The sequence below is a fragment of the Petromyzon marinus genome, chromosome 57, assembly GCF_048934315.1.
Source record: "Petromyzon marinus isolate PM22_M1 ecotype Great Lakes invasive population chromosome 57, UKy_Petmar_22M1.pri1.0, whole genome shotgun sequence".
In the NCBI taxonomy this organism is placed as follows: Eukaryota; Metazoa; Chordata; class Hyperoartia; order Petromyzontiformes; family Petromyzontidae; genus Petromyzon; species Petromyzon marinus.
Window position 1 is genome coordinate 10005333 of NC_133723.1, and position 22147 is coordinate 10027479.

Here is a 22147-nt window from a genome sequence, read left to right on the forward strand (position 1 = left end):
TTTTTAATCGAGGCAATTGCACGGGGCGGTTACATCGCGTTGTGATGCACGCACACAAAGACAAAAATCCCCCATATAGCCTTCAACATACTTGGGGCAAGTGCCGTTAGTGTGCAGCACCTACGAAGGCCAGAACGGCACACGAGGGGTGGGTGGCCAGCACCACACCCGGCCGCCTTTGTCTTCCCAGTGGCGATCTTTTTACACGCTGCACCAGGTACTCATTTGAGGCCGAGTCGACCTTGGTGGGGAGGCCCAGGGACAGTTTAGATAATCGTCACAGGTGTTGGTGGCCTTGAGCGGGAATCGAACTCGGGTTGCCAGGTTCGTAGCGCTACACTACCGCTCCACCAATACCAACAGCCGCCATATGCCACTAAGTGACGGTGACGTCACCACGGCACCTGTGCACTTTGAGGCCACGTGAAGTGTCGAAGGCTCGCTGCTGACGGGAGGTCTCGGGACAGACCCAGCAGGTGCCATGGGTTGGCTGACTGAGATGACCTTTAGATGCACCACCAGCTGTACCCCCCACAGTGCCAACTTGCTGCATTTTGGCAGCCCGTCGCTCCGGGCGGTTACCGCTCCCACACATACACACCCGTCAAACATCAACTAGACCGGTTATGAAACGCAGGGGCCCCAACGGTATAATCTTTAGATGTGCGTGTCAAAGCCTGCGAGTCTTTGTACCGACGACGCCACGCGCTGAAAGGACCGCCACTGCTGCATCGGTTGTAGAGGTTACACTTCCAAATCCACCTCTGGATGAGCATGGTTTGCTATGTATGGTGCAAAAGAAGTTCAAGATACACTACAGTATACACTGTATACTACGCTACATACTTCACTATACACTGCACCACACTAAGTATATATTTTTTTCCCTTACAACTGCTTTTTGTGATTGGTTTGTCCTTCCCTCCACACCTCCGATTAGCACGCTTGGCTACGTACGGTGCGAAAGAAGTTCAACGTACGGATGCGGGTCACCGGCTCCATCTGCCGGCATAGAAGAAGTTGAAGCGATGAGCAAACTTGTGTTCATATCTGCCAAATCTTGTTGTCTCCACCTCTGGCAGTGTACAGGGACTCCTCTACTTACGAATGAGTTAGGTTACCGAGGCCCGTTCGTAAGTCGATTTGTCCAACTTCTGTCGATTCCAAACACGTACGGCATGTAAACTAAACACGAGGAATGGCTTTAAAAGTTGTATAATCTCCTGTAGACATAGATGCCACCACTTCTTCATGTTCTGCAGATGTAAATGGCACCACCGCTATCTGTTGTGCGACTGTTGAACTTGCGACTGTCCGAACAGGCAACTGGACATACGGACTTGGTTTGTATCTTTGAAAGTTCGTAAGTCGAATGGCCGTAAGTCGGTAGCAACGGCCACGGTTGGTATATCGGCAGCTCGCGTTTGGTGGCGTCGCGTTTGGGTCGGGGGGGGGGGGGGTGACTTCCATCTCTTGCGAAATATCTCGCCAGCGTGTACGTGTTGGCCAAACGTACCCACTCGAGCAGTGGTTCATTCTTCAGCTGGGGTGCACGCTGCGTACCCTGGGCGTGCGAGACGTGGCCAGATCTTTTGAGAAGGCAAATCGTCAAAAGACAAATTAATCACGGGCACGTAAGTACAACTTACTTTGTTTCATCAAACATTGATTTATTACCATACATTCTTTAGCGATCGAGAAGCAGAGGGGTGTGAGGCTGCAGTCAAGTTCAAGATCCACTGCTCTCGAGCACAGGGCCTCTCTCTGTCTCGGGTTCCCTCGACTCCACCGATGGTCTTGAGGCCATTGGTGGCAATTCCACGTTGGGGCGCCACGGTGGCTAGGAGATGTTAACTACCTCGCCTGGTACACAGGAGGTCGTGGGTTCGATCTCGATCATCGCGGTGGCTAGGAGATGTTAACTACCTCGCCTGGTCCACAGGAGGTCGTGGGTTCGATCTCGATCATCACGGTGGCTAGGAGATGTTAACTACCTCGCCTGGTCCACAGGAGGTCGTGGGTTCGATCTCGATCATCACTGTCACGGTGGCAAGGAGATGTTAACTACCTCGCCTGGTACACAGGAGGTCGTGGGTTCGATCTCGATCATCACTGTCACGGTGGCTAGGAGATGTTAACTACCTCGCCAGGTACACAGGAGGTCGTGGGTGCGATCTCGATCATCACGGTGGCTAGGAGATGTTAACTACCTCGCCTGGTACACAGGAGGTCATGGGTTCGATCTCGATCATCACTGTCACGGTGGCTAGGAGATGTTAACTACCTCGCCTGGTCCACAGGAGGTCGTGGGTTCGATCTCGATCATCACTGTCACGGTGGCTAGGAGATGTTAACTACCTCACCTGGTACACATGAGGTCGTGGGTTCGATCTTGATCATCACTGTCACGGTGGCTAGGAGATGTTAACTACCTTGCCTGGTACACAGGAGGTCGTGGGTTCGATCTCGATCATCACTGTCACGGTGGCTAGGAGATGTTAACTACCTCGCCTGGTACACAGGAGGTCGTTGGTTCGATCTCGATCATCACGGTGGCTAGGAGATGTTAACTACCTCGCCTGGTACACAGGAGGTCGTGGGTTCGATCTCGATTATCACTATCACTTTGGCTACGAGATGTTACCTACCTCGCATGGTTCACAGGAGGTCGTGGGTTCGATCGCGACCCTGACGCCTGCTGTATATTTGTAGTTTGCGTGTCTCTACCCGTAGTTGCGTGGATTTTTCTCCGGGTCTTCCGGGGTTTCCCTCCACATTTAGAATCGACGTACATTTCAACATGATAAGTCCACTTGGTTGAGCTATCATTTGTGATAGCCAGGCCGCTTCTGATAAAGAGCTGCATAGCTCAGCGGGCCCCCCTACCTGGTAAACATTTACATTGTCGACTTTTCGTTGACCGGTCCCTGCGGAGTACGGCTGCAATGTGGTTCCCATTTTAGTGACCCTAGTGAGAATGATGATGATAATTATGGCGTGACGAGTCAACTCTCCATTGGCACTTGCTCTCACGAAGTTCCGACTGCGAGTCGAGTACCCTGTGTGAATGTTGTGTGTATGGTGTGTCTATGTTGTGTCTATGTTGTGTGTATGTTGTGTGTGTGTTGTGTGTGTGTTGTGTGTATGTTGTGTGTAAGTACGTTGGACTTCTTTCGCACCGTGCGTAGCCAACCGCGCTGATCGGAGGTGCGGAGCCCCGAAGGAGAATGAACTTAACGCAGAAACAGAGCAGTCCTGACCGACACGGAGTGCCACCCCGGGGTTTGTTACGATCGAATCTCGGTGCTGGACTGGTCCCGAATTCTCACGGGGGGCCTGGCGGGGTGGGGGGGGGGGGATGTTCTGGAACATTCACGGGTTCGCGAAATCGTAAAAAAAAAGTCGAGAAAAGTCATTGGCGTTGAGAGATGGCGATGGCTGTCATCGCGAGAAGGGACGAACGCCGCTGGTCCACGAGTAGAGGCCCCCGTGACAGCCGAGGGACGGGGAACGCGTCCGGCAATCCGCCCACCACGCAGACGCGCCGAAGGAATTGGCTCTCGAGCAAGCGGCACAGGTGGTGGCGGCCTTGCGTTGCAAGGGGTCGTGAGAGGCGACGACGGCTTGCCAGAGCCTTCATCCAGCAGTGGACATCCACAATTTGACATCCGCGCCGCCGGTCCCGACCGTTAACATCGCCGCCCGCGAGTTCACGACTCGACCTGCCATCGTCCTCACCCCGCCGGAGTCGATGAAATGGGCACTGGACCACTGTGACGGGGTAGGGGGGGGGGGGCAGTCATCGGTAATTGTCATGTTGGCAATACTGGGCCCCTGTCATGGGAACGTGGAATAACCACCGCTGGCTCAGGATCGCCGCTACACGGTGGGGAGAGGTGATGAGAGGCGCTCCGTCCTCACGCTTCTGTAGGAGACGCTTGGAGAGTTGTTGTTGTCAAAAGCCACGAGGTGGCGACACTGACGTGGAATGAAAAATTAGCCGTGACCTCACCAAAAAAACCACTTGGTTCAGAAGCAACGCAATCATCGTCGGCGTCGTAGTGGAGAATATAAGTGTTGTAACAAGAAAATATGTCCTCAACATGGACAGTAAACAAAAAAATATTTTGTTTAACATCCCATCATCGACACGGCCCTTCCTGGGAGCGCATAATTCCAGCAGAATTGGTCCAGTAACAAAACTGAGAAGCAGTTTCCACATTCAGTGTCAGGCACGATTGAATCAAAGCTGGTGAACTGCCCAGATGTATATGGGTCCGAGTGTGCCCAACTACATAATCATTGGGGCGCCGCTGTGGTGAGATGTTAACAACCTCGCCTGCTACACAGGAAGTCATGGGTGCGATTCCAACCCTAACGCCTGCTGCATGTTTGGAGTTTGCGTGTCTCTCTCTCTCCGTGATCGCGTGGATTTTTCTCCGGGTGCTCCGGGGTTTTCCTTCCACATTGAACATCAATACGAATTTAAAGTATTTGGCTGCTATTTATTTTTCCACGTGATAAGCCACTTCGGTTGAACAATAATTTGTGATTGCCAGGTCGCGTCTGAAAACGAGCTACGGGAGCTCTGTGGGCCTTACCTGGTAAAATAAAATAAAATAGTAACTCGATCCAAAAATGGAACAAAACATTGTCCAGGTTTCAACGCTGCTGAGATTGCCAGATTCGATTTGGGTGACGGGCGTGTTAGCAATGACAGCAATTGTCAACCCGCAGCAATGTAGAATATACCACGGCAAAAGGCGACACGAACGGAGCAGCAAGGCGAACGCACATCGGAGACTCCCACACGGACGCGCGGAAATTGGTCGAATTGCCGCCGGTTGTTTCACTCCACGCCTGGGGCTTGTCCGGCTGCTCAAACTCAGTGGAAAGTCGCCGTCGAAATCGCGCAGATTAAAATCACTGCTGGACATCCGTGGGTGGGGGGGGGGGAGGGAAAGAGAGCTTTGTAGCTCATCGGATTCCTCCAGGATGAATGCGTTGATCCTGAGTCTGCTTTGTCGGCATCTGAGCGGGGATTTGCGTAAAGGGAGGACGTAAAAACACAGCCTGGTCTATCGGGAGGTGGGAACGACTACCAAATCAAAACAATGTCGCGGGACGAAGATGACGAAGAAGACGAAGATGACGAAGAAGATGATGAAGAAGACGAAGATGACGAAGACGAAGATGATGAAGAAGACGAAGAAGATGACCAAGAAGGAGAGGAAGACGACGACGAATCTCCACGGGGCAGATTGTCGCTAGCAAGGCGGAGTTCGTCTCTGCTGTGCCCCCCCCGCCCCCGCCCGGTTTGTGGATACCCCCCCCCCCCCACGCACGCCAGCGATTGTGTTGCGTGCAACCAATTTAGATTGCTTGCGACTGATTGCTCCTGGGGGGGGGGATCCTGCCTGTCGAAGGTGCAGCGTTACTCGCCCCCCACCTCCCCCCCCCGGACTAATGGGTTCCACTTTTCCAATTTCCCCGTCACGCTCCAGAGGGCGGTGGTGATAGCGAGAGGCTGGGGGCCTTGCACGCTCACAACAACAACAATACAAATAACAACACACACATATATATTTATATAAAACACGCACAATTGAAACCGTGCAATGGTATAACCACGTGAGACAAAAAGAACCAAATTGAAAGTTTAACATTCGTCAATAACACCATGCGCGCGTGTGTGTGTTCGTGTGTTCTTGTGTGTGTTCGTGTGTGTGTTCTTGTGTGTGTGTGTTCGTGCGTGTGTTCGTGTGTGTGTGTTCTTGTGTGTGTATTCGTGTGTGTGTTCTTGTGTGTGTGTTCGTGTGTTTTCGTGTGTTTGTGTTCGTATGGGGAGCGGTGGTGTAGTGGTTTGCGCTACGCTGCGCTATGAACCCGGCGATCCGAGTTCGATTCCCGCTCCTGGCACAACACCAGTGATGATAATCTGAACCGGTCCTGGGACTCCCCTAGGTCGACTCAGTCTCAAATGAGTACCTTGTGCGGTGTGTAAACATCGCCACTTGGGAGACAAAGGCGGCCGTGCGTGGTGCTGGCCACCCACTCCCTCGTGTGCTGTGCCGGCCTTCATAGGTGCTCGCTAACAGCACTTGCCCCAACAGTCTGTTACAGGCTATACGGGGGATCTTTGTCTTGTCTTGTGGCCTTAAAATACAACAACAACAACAAAAATGCAACAGGCGACGTTTCGGGCAAGGGCCCTTCGTCACAGAGCACGCCGTTGACTGATGCCTCGAGTCGCTTTTTTCGCGTTCGTTGTGCTCGCGTCCGATCGTTTGATCAGCTCTGGTAGTATGTGATGATGATGATGCATTGTCTTTAAAACTGATTGGTCCACACCAGAGACAGCTCTCTTTAGTGCCTCGTCTCAAACGGTGTTAGACCAGAGGACGCCAAAAGGCGAACAGCACAAAGACAATGCCACCATCACGACATTGAGAGCTCGGGGTGAGAAGCTACGTCATGGGACCTCCCTTGCCAGGATCAAAATATCACAATGGGTTTCTCCCTTTCTGGCCTTAATAAAACAGGTTTTGTGTTAAGATGTTAAAACACCAAACTGAAACCTTTTGCAAGGACTCATGTCTGCATTAACTACACACCTCATCTTAAAATGAAATAGGTCGGTGTCACCGCGACCTTACAAACTGCACACGCATTGATGCAATGAATATCACGCCTCGGTCTGCTTGTCGCTTGCAAGTTTCAGATTTACTGCAATACACCCGTCCTTGGACGGGCAGAAGGCTCGTAACAACAATAATCAGCCTTTGCGTATGCATGATTTTTCTTCCTCGTTTGTGCGTGCCTGTGTGTGTGTGTGTCTATGTGGGGAGCGGTGGTGTAGTGGTCAGCGCTACGCTGCGCTACGAACCTGGCGACGCTGGTTCGATTCCCGCTCACGGTAAACACCGGTGACGATTATCTGAACCGGTCCTGGGCCTCGTCTAGGTCGACTCAGCCTCAAATTAGTACCTGGTGCGGTGCGTAAAAACATCGCCACGAGGGAGACAAAGGCGGTCGAGCGTGGTTCTGGCCACCCACCCCCTCGTGTGCCTCGTCAGCCTTCATAGGTGCTCGCTAACATCACTTGCCCCAACAGTCTGTTAAGGCTATACGGGGGATCTTTGTCTTTTGTCTAGTGTAGTGGGTGGGGAGTGTTGGCGTAGTTGTTAGCGCTCGCTGCTGTGCTAGGAACCTGGCGAACCAGAGTTCGATTCCCGCTCATGGCACAGCACCTGTGATGGTTCCCTCAACCGGTCCTGCGAACCTCCCCTTGACAACCTTAACTGAGTAACCTGGATGCCTGCGTAGAAACATCAGCACTGGGAAGACAATGGTGGCCGGGTTTGGCCACACCACACCCACGTGCACCGTGCCGGCCTTAATAGGTGCTCGCAAACAGCGCTTTTCCCAACACCCTGTTAAAGGCTATCCGGGGGACCTTTGTCCGTGCATGTGCGTACAGCAAGTCCTCTATTTACGTCACTCCCGTTAACGTCGTTTCACCAGAACGTCGCCGTCGAATTTGGAAGGTAATTAGATTTTAAAAAAATGCATCGATTCACTACAACGTGAGTTTTGAAAAATAAAAATGTTTCCGTATTCTGGGGTGGGGGGACACAGCTGGGTGCATCTGTCAGTCATCTCGGTCAGTGAACCCACGGCACCTGGGTCTGTCCCCGTGACCTCCTCCTGCCAGCTGGCGTTCGACACTTGACGTGGCATTAAAGTGCACCTAGCCTGGCACGAGCGCCGTGGTGACGTCACTTGTTGGCTAATGGTGCTTGTTGTGAGTCTGTGCGTTGTAGTTCTGTAATAGCTCCTTCTGGAGATCACTCTGTAAGACGGCTGGGCTTGGTCCACTTGGGCGTGAGACTGTCGTCTCTGTCCTGCCACCTGCACCAGCGGCCGCCCTTCGACAAGAACACGAGGAATGAGAGGAATGACGTCACACGAGGAAGGAGAGGAATGACGTCACACGAGGAAGGAGAGGATTGACGTCTCACGAGGAATGAGAGGAATGGCGTCACACGAGGAAGGAGAGGAATGACGTCACACGAGGAAGGAGAGGAATGACGTCTCACGAGTAATGAGAGGAATGACGTCACACGAGGAAGGAGAGGAATGACGTCTCACGAGGAAGGAGAGGAATGACGTCACACGAGGAATGAGAGGAATGACGTCAAACGAGGAAGGAGAGGAATGACGTCACACGAGGAATGAGAGGAATGACGTCACACGAGGAAGGAGAGGAATGATGTCTCACGAGGAATGAGAGGAATGACGTCTACGAGGAAGGAGAGGAATGACGTCTCACGAGGAAGGAGAGGAATGACGTCACACGAGGAATGAGAGGGATGACGTCAAACGAGGAAGGAGAGGAATGACGTCACACGAGGAATGAGAAGAATGACGTCACACGAGGAATGAGAGGAATGACGTCACACGAGGAAGGAGAGGAAAGACGTCACACGAGGAATGAAGTCTCCGGAGGAATGAGAGGAATGACGTCACACGAGGAATGAGAGGAATGACGTCACACGAGGAAGGAGAAGAATGACGTCTCGCGAGGAATGAGAGGAATGACGTCACACGATGAAGGAGAGGAATGACGTCACACGAGGAAGGAGAGGATGAAGTCTCACGAGGAATGAGAGGAATGATGTCTGACGAGGAATGAGAGGCATGACGTCACACGAGGAAGGAGAGGAATGACGTCACACGAGGAATGAGAGGAATGACGTCACACGAGGAATGAGAGGCATGACGTCTCACGAGGAATGACGTCTCACGAGGAATGAGAGGAATGACGTCACACGAGGAATGAGAGGAATGACGTCTCACGAGGAATGAGAGGAATGACGTCTCACGAGGAAGGAGAGGCATAACGTCTCACGAGGAAGGAGAGGAATGAAGTCTCACGAGGAAGGAGAGGAATGACGTCTCACGAGGAATGAAGTCACACGAGGAATGAGAGGAATGACGTCGCACGAGGAAGGAGAGGAATGACGTCTCACGAGGAATGAGATGAATGACGTCACACGAGGAATGAGAAGAATGACGTCACACGAGGAAGGCGAGGAATTACGTCACACGAGGAAGGAGAGGAATGAAGTCTCACGAGGAAGGAGAGGAATGACGTCACACGAGGAATGAAGTCTCACGAGGAATGAGAGGAATGACGTCACACGAGGAAGGAGAAGAATGAAGTCTCACGAGGAATGAGAGGAATGACGTCACACGAGGAATGAGAGGAATGAAGTCTCACGAGGAAGGAGAGGAATGACGTCACACGAGGAATGAAGTCTCACGAGGAATGAGAGGAATGACGTTACACGAGGAAGGAGAGGAATGAAGTCTCACGAGGAATGAGAGGATTGACGTCACACGAGGAAGGAGAGGAATGAAGTCTCACGAGGAATGAGAGGAATGACGTCACACGAGGAAGGAGAGGAATGAAGTCTCACGAGGAAGGAGAGGAATGACGTCACACGAGGAATGAAGTCTCACGAGGAATGAGAGGAATGACGTCAGACGAGGAAGGAGAGGAATTGAAGTCTCACGAGGAATGACAGGAATGACGTCACACGAGGAATGAGACGATTGAAGTTTCCATTTGCTCTGCCGCGTTCCTTGGGGTGGGTGGCATGAGTGACGATTTACCGTCGTGCCATGCGACGCGAGAGGCTGCGGCTTTTAGTTCACTCGGGAGGTGGTCTCACGGTTCCCCCCCCCCACCTCGGTGTGAAATTCCACGTTCCCATGGCGGGGAGCCAGTCCATCGACCAGAAGATGCATTCACGCCGGTGGCGGCTAGGCGGGTAGGGTTGAGCTCCTCACAATTGGAAGGTTGCAAGTTCAAATCCGGGTTGGGTTGCGGGAGCGGTGTGCATGTGTGTGTGTATGTGGGAGGGGTGATTCCATCCCTCTGGGGTCGATAAAATATGGTACCGCTTCGTGAGAAAGTCAACAGTGGCTGCTCCAAGGGGTGCTAGGGCTGCAGTAAAGGTCAAGGAGCGCTGCTTCAGTGGCGTGAGCGGCCAAAGCCGTGGCTGCACCTGCATCCCGACGCCGTCAAAGGGAGGCGGCTTTCCGAAGCCCCCGCGTCAAATTTCAGATAATTTCTCGTCGCCTGGAGCTTCTCAAAGCGGCCAGCATTTCACGATGTTTTTTTGTTTTTACGGCCGAGTGAAAGAGACACACACAGAGAGAGAGACACACACAGAGAGAGACACACACACAGAGAGAGAGACACACACACACAGAGAGAGACAGAGAGAGAGACACACACAGAGAGAGAGACAGAGAGAGAGAGACACACAGAGAGAGACGCTCGGAGAGACAGAGAGACACACAGAGACAGACACACAGAGAGAGACACACACAGAGAGAGACACACAGAGAGAGACACACAGAGAGAGACGCTCGGAGAGACAGAGACACACACACACAGAGACACACACACAGAGAGAGAGACACACAGAGAGAGACACACAGAGAGAGACACACAGAGAGAGACACAGAGAGAGAGACAGAGAGAGAGAGACACACAGAGAGAGACACACACAGAGAGAGACACAGAGAGAGACACACAGAGAGAGAGACACACACACACAGAGACACAGAGAGAGGGAGACAGAGAGAGAGAGGAGAGCTGATCTAAAAGAGTCGAGCCCATGCCAGACATTAATTCCTCTCATTTGGCCAGACGCCTTCTCATCACTCCTGCAACGTGGGGGGGAGGGGGGGGGCTACTTTGATGCCAAGACCTTGCAGCGAGATGTAGCGCACACGGAGAGAGCCCCACCGCTGCCAAACTCTCCCACGCACACGACCAGAAGGGCACCAGTTCAAACCCAGGGCACCGCAATCGTCATCATCATTATCCACGTACGGCGCATGTCAGAATCAGAATTTTTTTGTGCTGGAGGAATCCGATGAGCTGTGAAGCTCCTTGCCACAGACGCCCATCGTGTAACTGCTTGAACCCCTCTTTGTCAATCCACTGCTGGATGAGGGCTACTCTCTCATGCCGCGCGGCCCGTGGTGGGGGTTGTTTGGCCATACTTCACCAGGCTGGTCGATCAGTGGGGGATGACGGAGAATAAGGGGTGGAGGGAGGGGGGGAGACAAAGGTGGTTGGGTGCGCAACCCTTAAGAGGTGCTCGCTGACAGTGCCTGGCCTTAACTCCTATTAAGCTGGTCCGTTCTATCATTTATGCTGAATTAATTCCAGATTATTTTGAAAACTCCAATGCGATTCTATTCTGTCCCTGTGTATCTCCACGTGTCTCTGTGTATCTCTGTGTGTCTCTGTGTATCTCCACGTGTCTATGTGTATCTCTATGTGTCTCTGTGTATCTCCACGTGTCTCTGTGTATCTCTATGTGTCTCTGTGTATCTCCACGTGTCTATGTGTATCTCTATGTGTCTCTGTGTATCTCCACGTGTCTCTGTGTATCTCTGTGTGTCTCTGTGTATCTCTATGTGTCTCTGTATATCTCCACGTGTCTCTGTGTATCTCTATGTGTCTCTGTGTATCTCTATGTGTCTCTGTATATCTCCACGTGTCTCTGTGTATCTCTATGTGTCTCTGTGTATCTAAATCTATATCTGTGTATCTCTATTTGTCTCTGTGTGTATGTTCAATGTATCTCTGTGGGTCTGCTGTACCGTTCTGTCGTGTGCGTTGGTTGGCATGGCCACAATCGCAGCAGTGAGGCGCGTCTCTTCAACTTTCCGACGCTGATGAGGCCCAGAATGTGGAAGTTGGCCCTGCTTGTTGAAACTCACCGATTATCTCCTCCCGAAAGGCGGACATCCAACGGACTAAGTTCAACCCCACTATCTTTACTTCGCTTTGCCGCGTGCGGATTCGCATATATTGATGAGAGTGGTTGCTTCGACAGCACGACTGCGTTGTATTGTGTTTTGCTTTGCTCCACAATTCTCAAAACTTATTGACCGACCGCTAAAGTGCGCGGTGGAGAGAGAGAGAGAGAGGGCTGGGGGGGGGGGAAGACCACAGCCAAGGAAACGTTCGGCATGAATCACGCTGCTCAGCGGGCACCCGCGAGCTTATTTTGTTGTTGTTGTTATTATGACTCGTAATTTACGTGGCACTGCATTCAATTACACGAGGTAATACTTGGCTGAAGACCTACACTCACCCCTCCGTGTCAAGTACGAAAGGATTTAAGTGTTGCACGCTCCCTCGTGTGGACACACCAGAATGAAAAACAAAAACATATAAACATCCACACCCCACCACTACACCCCCCACACCCCACCACTACACCCCCCACACCACACTACTACACCCCCACACACACCACACCACTACACCCCCCACCACTACACCCCCCACACCCCACCACTACACCCCCCACACACCCCACCACTACACCCCCCACACCCCACTACTACACCCCCACACACCACCACTACACCCCCCACCACTACACCCCCACACACCCCACCACTACACTCCCCACACCCCACCACTACACCCCCCACATCCCACCACTACACCCCCACACCCCACCACTACACCCCCCACACCCCACCACTACACCCCCACACCCCACCACTACACCCCCCACCACTACACCACCACACCCCCTACACCCCACCACTATACTCCCCCACACCCCACCACTACACCCCCCACACCCCACCACTACACCCCCCACTCCCCACCTCTACACCCCCACACCCCACCACTACACCCCCCCACACCCACCACTACACCCCCACACCCCACCACTACACCCCCCACACCCCACCACTACACCCCACACACCCCACCACTACACCTCCCACACACCCCACCACTACACCCCCCACACCCCACCACTACACCACCCACACCCCACTATTACACCCCCCACACCCCACCACTACACCCCCCCCACACCCCACTACTACACCCCCCACACCCCACCACTACACCCCCCACACCCACCACTACACCCCCCACACCCCACCACTACACCCCCCACACCCCACCACTACACCCCCCACACCCCACCACTACACACCCCACCACTACACCCCCCACACCCCACTACTACACCCCCACACACCACCACTACACACCCCACTACTACACCCCCACACACACCACACCACTACACCCCCCACACCCCACTACTACACCCCCACACACACCACACCACTACAGCCCCACACCCCACCACTACACCCCTACACACACCACACCATTACACACCCGCCCTCCACTCACCCACAACATCTGCTTCCCAAGCGGGCCAGCCTGAATGTTTCTCACCAGCGAAGATGTTCCATTAGAGGAGTGGGTCCACATTTCGCAAACGTCGAGGAGGGAGGGAATGACTGGCCGAACAGAGCCCAAGCTCCGTGCGGAGCGAAAGACCAGGTAGCTTCCACACAGCAGCCTTACGCAACCAATGAAAAGATAATGCCGCTCGACCGATTCGGAGTGAGACCTCTGCTATTAAACCGGAGCCGGTCATGAGCACACTGCCCAGGTATGGGAAACTCTCCGCTCTCTCCACAACTGCCCTATCACCATTTGTGGGGGTGGAGTGTCCGATGGTACAAAATACCCAGGCAGGTGCTTAGTTTTGGTGGGGCTGATGGTAAGGCCCCACCTCTTAGTGGCACGCTGCAGGTTCAGAAGGAGCGCCTCCAACTCCACCTATGAGTGAGCAGCTATTACCAAATCATCAGCATACATAACGTGGTTGACCAATAGGGAGCCATCCCTTGACCGCACCCGGGCATCGATTATCCGCCCATTGTATCTGCTGTACCAGATGGAGATTCCTCCGGTACAGCTATCGAAGGCTTCACGAACTACGTTGTAGAAATAGATGTGAAATAATGTGGGAGCCAGAAGACATCCCTGTCGCACCTCAAGGTGAACAGGGAATGGCTCCAACTCCCGGCCACGTAGTTTTACCAGGGCCTGCTCACCGTCATGAATGTCCTTAATTATTTTGAGCAAAGAGGTAGGGACTCCGAAAACACGAAGAATAACCCAGAGCCCAGGCCTATTGATGGTGTCATAGGCCTTGACCGGGTCAATAATGCAGAGATGTAGATCCTGTTGGAATTCCCTACACCTTTTCTGTTGCAGTCGGACAGAACATATGACATCTGTGCAGGACCGCCGTTTCCTGAAACCAGAGAGACACACAAACACATACATAGAGACATGCACACAGACACACACGCACAGACACAAAGACAAAGACACACACAGGCAGATACAGGGGACACACAGACACACACTCAGACACACACACACAGACACAAGCATTGTATTATCACGCGTGGTATTGAGTAGACCCACTCACACACACTCATTCACCCACTCACTCTCACACTCACTCATCAACTCACTCATTCACCCACCTACTCACCCACTCACTCACTCTCACACTCACCCACTCACTTACCACCTACCCGCCCACTCACTCAACCATCCACCCACTCGCTCACTCTCACACTCAGTCACCCACTCACACACTCACCCACTTACCCACTCACCCTCCCACCCACACACCCACTCACACTCACTCACCCACTCACTCACCCACCCACTCACCCACTCACTCACCCACTCACTCACCCACTCACACTCATTCACCCACTTACCCACTCACTCAATCATCCACCCACTCGCTCACTCTCACACTCAGTCACCCACCCACTCACACTCACTCACCCACCCACCCACTTACCCACTCACTCACCCACCCACTCACTCGCCCACCCACCCAACCGCTCACTCGACCAACTAAAAAAAAAAATCTCAGCATCTCAAATCGCCGTGCCTACATCACATTTCATCTCAAGGACACCCACCCCCAGTGGCAGCTGTCCCTGTGCGGCACAAAAGGTGACTCGGCACGTGGCTTGCGGAGGGGGCGACTCCTACTCCAGCTGCTGGATAATGCCACTTGAGTCGTGATTCGCGATATAAATGTCCCACATTTGCACAAACGTGGACCCGGTGTGTCTCCGACCGGCTGAAGTCTCTTTTGAACTTTACCGTTAGAACCAAAGATTATGGATTCCTGCAGTCACGAAAGCTTCAAATCAAGATTGAGGGCAGTGTCTTTGGGACGTGAAGAAAAACGAGTTTTGTAGCTTATCGGGTTTTTGCTGCAGTCTACATAAAGATTCTGATTTCTTATATTGAGGTCAGCATGTTCGTTTCTTTCCCTCTCGCTGTCTATCGGACACGTTCGCGCACACGCTCACACACATGCGTATAGAGCCGACTCGAAGGCAGATTCATATATTTCGAACAGACAAGTGTTTGTTTAATGATATTTTATTTTATATATATGTGAACGCGTTTTCTGCAAGGTGATAATTGCAGAATAAAAATCTCTTTAGAATGTGCGACAGCCACCAAAGGACATTGCAGACTTTCTGAAAGAGACTTCAGTTAATTTTCTCAACATTATTACAAAAAATGATTAAAAAATGATTTTTTTTAAAAAAAACCATTGCCTCGATAATTCCAGCTTTTAACACCGATATATATTTTTTTATTAACTCCCCCCCCCCAAAAAAAAAATTGCGATACTTGTGCGACTCCAGCTGGGAAAACAGCGTCCCGTCTTTCAAGGTTTGACAGAAATTAACAGTTTCTGCCCGCCGTGCTCGCTCGCTCGGCAGCACAGCGGCGGAAGAGAGAGAGAAAGAGAAAGATAATGAGAGGGAGAGCATAAAAAAAGTGAAAAAAAAACTTTCCTTTAACTAAAATAACTCAAAGCCGTGTCGATGTTAAACGAAACATTAAAAACTAACTCGATACAATCGGGGGGTGGAGGTAATGATCAAACTCTCTCGAGCGATAGCGACACTGACAAATGCTGAGCTAATGATTTCGGAGCGCTTTACCCCCCTACCCCCCCCCCCTTAAAGCGAGGATTGTTGTTGTTGTTGTTGGCACAAACGGAGTGAGACCTCCCCCACGCTTTGTCCATTTGTTGTTGTTGTTGTTTGGACGACGCGTGCCGTAATAAAGGGTTGTTGTTGTTATTTATTTTTGCGGGGTTAAATATGTCGTGAAACCCGCCACCACCCCACACAGCCAATTTAGTCAGGGCAATTAAATCCACAATAGAGGTTTTTTTTTAGGTTAGATCGCGTAAGTCTAAATGTGTCGTTGAACCCCGCCACCACATGACACAGCCACGACCAGTAAGGTTTGTCACGTAAATAGAACGCGCGAATTCGTCACTAGCACAGCGCACCAGTTGTGTTGGAGGGCAAATCCCCAACATTTACAACCTGCAGAGTACGGCGTTTCGTCAGTAATCACAACTAGCATAATCAGGCGACAGCCAGTTGTAGCAAGGGGTTTTGTTTGTCAGCTAACAAATACACAGCGGCCCATTTAGCTAGCACGACTCCGGCACACACAACACCGGTCGTGTGTTGGAGAGTAAAACCCACGCGGTGTTCGCATCGAACAGAGACGCTGACCACACCGCATCGCTTCCAGATGCCGCTGCTTCCGCGGGCCGTCTGGAACGCTCTTCCCTCCGATATCGGGAGGCCGCTGGGAGCTATGCCACTTTTAAATCATCACCCAGATTGACAAACTCATTTTGTTCAGAACCGCTCTTAGTGTGTTTCGTTTGTTGTCCTTAACGCCGCACCTCCTGTTAGCACGGTGGGCTACGTACGGTGGTGCGGAAGGTCAACATACAACGAGACAGGAAACCGGAGCACGCGGAGACAACCCGAGGGGCCAAGACTCGGTCCTATACAGAAGGAACAGATGGTTTTCAGTCCACTTGCTGTACTGCTTTCTGCTGGCGAGTCAAGGTATGGCAACATCGTCGCGCGTGTGATCCACCAATCCCTCGCTGCTGTCGCCACAGGTTAGCGCCTCCGATTTAGCGACGGCTCGCTACGTACGGTGCGAATGAAGCTCAGCATACTGTACACAGGTGCTGGATTACAGGCAGCCACGTGCAGCGTATCCGCTACCCTCTGGTGTAATGGTTCTAGTCCATCCCCCGGCGCAGGCAGTTGAAATAATGATGGCAAGGTTCTTAAATCCACCACCAACCCCCCCACCACCACCACTTTCCACCCAGCAGAGGTGTCCCGGTGGCTAGGAGCTGTTAACGACCTCTCCTGGTATGCAGTAGGTCTCGGGTTCGATCCCAACCCTGACGATGCCTGCTGCTGTATATTTGGAGTCTACGTGTCTCTCTCTCTCTCTCTCCGTGGCCGCGTGGATTTTTCTCCGGGGTCATTGAAAGTGAAGGTCACCCGCTTGTAGTATTCAGCTGCTGCTAGAAACGTCCGCAAGACACCGACACCGACGGTGATGATGATGACGACGATGATGAGTCCACTTCTTCAAGCTATCATTTTGTGATTGCCAGGTCGCTTCTGAAAAAAACAAAACAAAGCTACGTAGCTGAGTGGGCCTTACCTGGTAAAAATATATAATAATATAAATTGTTGAGTATGAATGGGGTTCATCGCTGTTTGTCGATGGACAGGTGGCGAGTCGCCCTGGGACAATTTGTGGGTACACTCCCACCTCGCACGAGACGTCGGGCCGGCCTGCAGAAGGAGAGCGAGTCGAGCTGCACGCCAGATCGACAGGAGGCTCTCTCTATCCCAGTGTTCTTCACGCATTTGCAGAAGGGGGGCGGGGGAGGTGGCACTTTCGATGATAATATAATTTGACATCAGCAGCGTGATGACGGCCGCCGTACATTTGAGACCATCGGGAGCTAGGACAGTAGCACGATGGTGATAATGGGGGGGGGGGGGGGTGTTTAAACTCTTTGTGTTGTCGAGGGAAGGGCGATAGTGACCCCCCCCCCCCCCCGGTGGCCCTGCACTGAAGGGCGCCGCCCGAGAACTTCCTCGGTCGGGAGGTTCCCTCCAGCTGCAGCGGCACGGGTGAGCGATGCGCTGCAGGGCTATGGCTCAGCATCGGTATTTGTAGTGGAGGAATCCGATGAGCTATGAAGCTTTTTGTTTCACAGATATCCAGTAGGGGGCAGGTCCGGACATCGCAACAACAACAACAGCAGCTGATTATTTTCCTGCACAGAGAACCGAAGTCGAGGAACCCTCATGGACTAAAACGCATTTATATTATATTTTTAAACGTGGTGAAATCCAATTGGAATTGTTTTTTTTAAATATATATTGTAATTGTTTGATATATTTAAAAAAATACAACATATATGTTATATACCAAACAAAATCAAATAATTGCTCGGCTGCACTTTTAACTAATTCATTTCTTTTTTTACATTTTTGTTGCAAACAATAGACGTAGCAGAGTAACATAGCAGTGCCATTGTTCCTGTCGACAGCTGTAAGTGAAAGCGTTTCCCGGTGCTCGGGACGGGATGAGTTTTCTGCGCATCCGCTCACCGCCGGGAACTCACTTTCTCATTAACACTTTTGAGCCGCTAATATCTCCCCCTAATTAGTTTTTAATTGTTACTCTTTCTTCGCGGTAGCACTTTTAATTATCACAAACAATTGGTCATCCCCACCCACACGCCAGCACGTCCGTGTAATTAAATTAACAACTTGCAGCAGAGGGAAACGTTTCCCAATGTCTCTCTTTGTCATTTTCAGAGCCGGTTCTAAAGTAGCAGGCAGAGATTGAGTTGCCAAAAACAACTACAGCCACAACAACATTGGCGACTGCAAATGACGAGATAAACCCTGCGTCGTGGTCGCGGAATGATGGCACGACACCCAAAGCCCCGCATGAGCAAAGACGTGTGGAAGAAGAAGAAGAAGAAGAGGAAGAGGAAGAAGAAGAAGAGGAAGAGGAAGAAGAAGAGGAAGAAGAAGAAGAGGAAGAAGAAGAAGAAGAGGAAGAAGAGGAAGAAGAGGAAGAAGAGGAAGAGGAAGAGGAAGAAGAAGAGGAAGAAGAAGAAGAAGAAGAGGAAGAAGAGGAAGAAGAAGAAGAGGAAGAAGAAGAAGAGGAAGAAGAAGAAGTAGAGGAAGAAGAAGATGAAGAAGAAGAAGAAGAGGAAGAAGAGGAAGAAGAAGAAGAAATCGAAGAGAAAGTGCGTCCTCATGTACTCGCTGGTTCTTCTTTCGGTGAAGCCACGTGGGTATGAAATAAAAATAAATCACGACGTTTCGATCGCAACACAAGCGGTCGTACTCGGTTCCACTGGCTGGATTATTTTTCTTCCGCCTGATGACGACCGCTTGTGTTGCGATCGAAACGTGATTTATTTTATTTTTCTACCTTACTACGTGATGACTTTACCTAAAGAAACCAAAGTTTGGATTCCTGCAGTCACAAAAGCTTCAAATCAAGAAAGAACGAACTGCGTTGTCTAAGGTGGCCCTCAGCATCGCTATGATTGACAAACTCTGCCCTTCCACCCGCACCTCCCATTAGCACCGTTGGCTACGTACGGTGCGAAAGAAGTTATACATACAGACACACGCCTAAAGGCTGCACTACTACTATACACTACACACGACTATACACTACAATACTACTACACTACACTATACACGACACACTAGTACACACTACAGTACTATATACTACACTATACTCCGCTACACTAAATTGAGAACTCATTTCATTGGCACTGATTTTTGTGTTTAGTTTGTTGTCATTCCACCCGCACCTCCGATTAGCACGGTTGGCTAACGTACGGCGCGAAAGAAGTTAATAACATAGCGTACATACAATATGCTACGTATATTCACGTTGAAAAATGACCAAGACTCAATTTCTGAGATTGGAGATTCAGTCGCACGATGGGAACACGAAGCCCCTCGGGTTGCAGGTCTCGCCGCTGCACCGCGCGGCTCTCCGATGCGTTTTCCAGCTGCACCACGTGTTGTTGTTTGTCGATACAATGTCCGACGTTTCGCTGCACGCGGCTTGTTCACGAACTGAACTTAGCAACCCTCGATTACGTCGAGGGTTTTGCCGATCGTCGATTGGATTGACGCCGATTGGATCAAATAAAAAGGCTGATGGGGGGGGGGGAGGGGTGGTTGTAGGTTAACCTACTTGCTGTACTGCCTTCAGCGAGAGCCTCGCAGCACACAGCGGCGGATCTGTCAGCGGACCTCCAACCCCCCCCCCCCCACCGCCTCCGTAGGGCTCACGCGGACATCTCCGGCGGCACGTATTGACGCGGCATCGAGATGTGGAGGATTGAAGTCGTTCCCACGGTGACGAGACAATTTTCACTTTGCAGTCTGCTTCGGAGCGCTCTGACAACTTGCCGACAATCGCCCACCCGCCTGCCTGCCTGCCCCGCCTGCTCGCCCGCCTGCCTAGGTCGACTCAGCCCCAACTGAGTAGCCGGTCGAGGCGTGTTTGTAGTAGTCGTCGTAAAACAAAAACAAAAATCGCCACTTGGGGAGACAAAGGCGGCTGTGCCGCAGTGGTTTGTGGCCGCGCAACTTGCCTCGTGCTCCGCACTTCCCCGGTGTTCAGATGCGCACGGCACTCGCACGCTGCACTTGGCCCCAAACGACGGCCCTGCTGAGGCTAGACGGGGCGCCTCTATCTTTCGTGCCCGCGTGCGCGTGTGAGTGAGCGCGTCACATTTTGTTGTTGTTGTTGTTGTTAAATGTGAGGACGCGTCACGAGTGAGCGCAACACGGTTGGCACTTATGTCCTCGACATTTCAGAGCTTTGCTTTGAGATCTCTCCCCACCCCCCCCCCCCCTACTCGGATTCGACACAAACATTTTGACAGCGTCCCCTTATTCTGTTTTATTTTAACCCTCTGCCGCATGAAATGGCGTAGCCGAACATGAGGCTGTGGCGCATAAAATTAAGGATAGATATTTATAAGAACATACTTAAAAAATAATAAAGCGTTCGAATGTGCGCCGCTGCAGTCACACGTTGGTAATTAGTGGTATTTTTAAAACTCACTTGTTAGCTTGAAATAAAACCTACTAATACGTCTTATTATTTTTAATGCAATGTGTAGCCGTTGGGGAGGTGCGTGCGTGTGATTATTGTGAGTCAATTTCACAACTGATTTGACAGAAATTTGGTTCCAATCATCTTCGAGCTCGTCAGTAATGTTCGCTGGCTTTCATTACCTTACCAGCAAAACATGAAACATCGTCGCGATCTTAACGACGACTGTCAGATGCCAACGTGGGGCAATACACGTGGGCACTAAGGCCTAAAACCACCCTTGCCAAACCATTTGCAGAGACATTCCAGACTATATATTTTTTTGTACATTTCAATTCAACCATGAATCGATAGTTTCCACTTTTAAGGCCCTCTATGAGTAAAATAAAAACATACACGACACTCACTCTAAACTAAACATTGTGTTTTTTTTATTTTGCCAGGTAAAGGCCCACTTAAGCTATAATATAGCTTAAGCGACCTGGCCACCCACAAATTATAGCTTTAACGAAGCAGCTTATAATCATCACGTGCGAATGTATAGCAGCCAGCCCAAACACTCGCAACGCTCGTTTCTTTGGTGGGCTGAAACATTTACACATCTCAAAGTGTTAAAGAACGGGGTGGGTGGGTGAGTGGGTTGGGTGGCGGTGGGGAGGGGAAAAATGAATTCGCAGAGGCATTTGTGCCGCCGCGCCGAATCCCACCAACCTTTTGTCCGACTCGATCTGAAAATTGCGGCAATTTCTGTTCGCCCGAGAATCTCGTAAGCCGCGTATCTGAATCGCGTCGATCGTTTTGCCTGGCCCCTCAATAGTGGCCTGTCAAGCGGGCATGATGGTCGACGGCAAGGATATTTACCGCTCGGGGAGGGAGGCGGGCGTACAGGAGCGGGGTATTTTTGTGTAATCTTTCTATCGAAGCCCTGAAACGGAACCCCTTGTCCATGTCGAGTGTTCTGGAGGCTGCGTTGACGACCGAACGAACCGCGCGCGTGTGACCGCGTTTGACGGGACGACCACTTTTGAAGGCCGTCGGCTACGCAGCAGAGAACGATGAAACAAAGAAAGTGTCTTTGTACGTGTCGCCTTCTCCCGCTCTAACTTCTCAATCTTTGCTATCGCTCTCTCTCTCTCTGTGTTCCTCCTCCTGGTGCTCAATCCACACTCTCTCTCTCTCTGTTCCTGCTCCTGGTGCTCAATCCACGCTCTCTCTTTCTGTGTT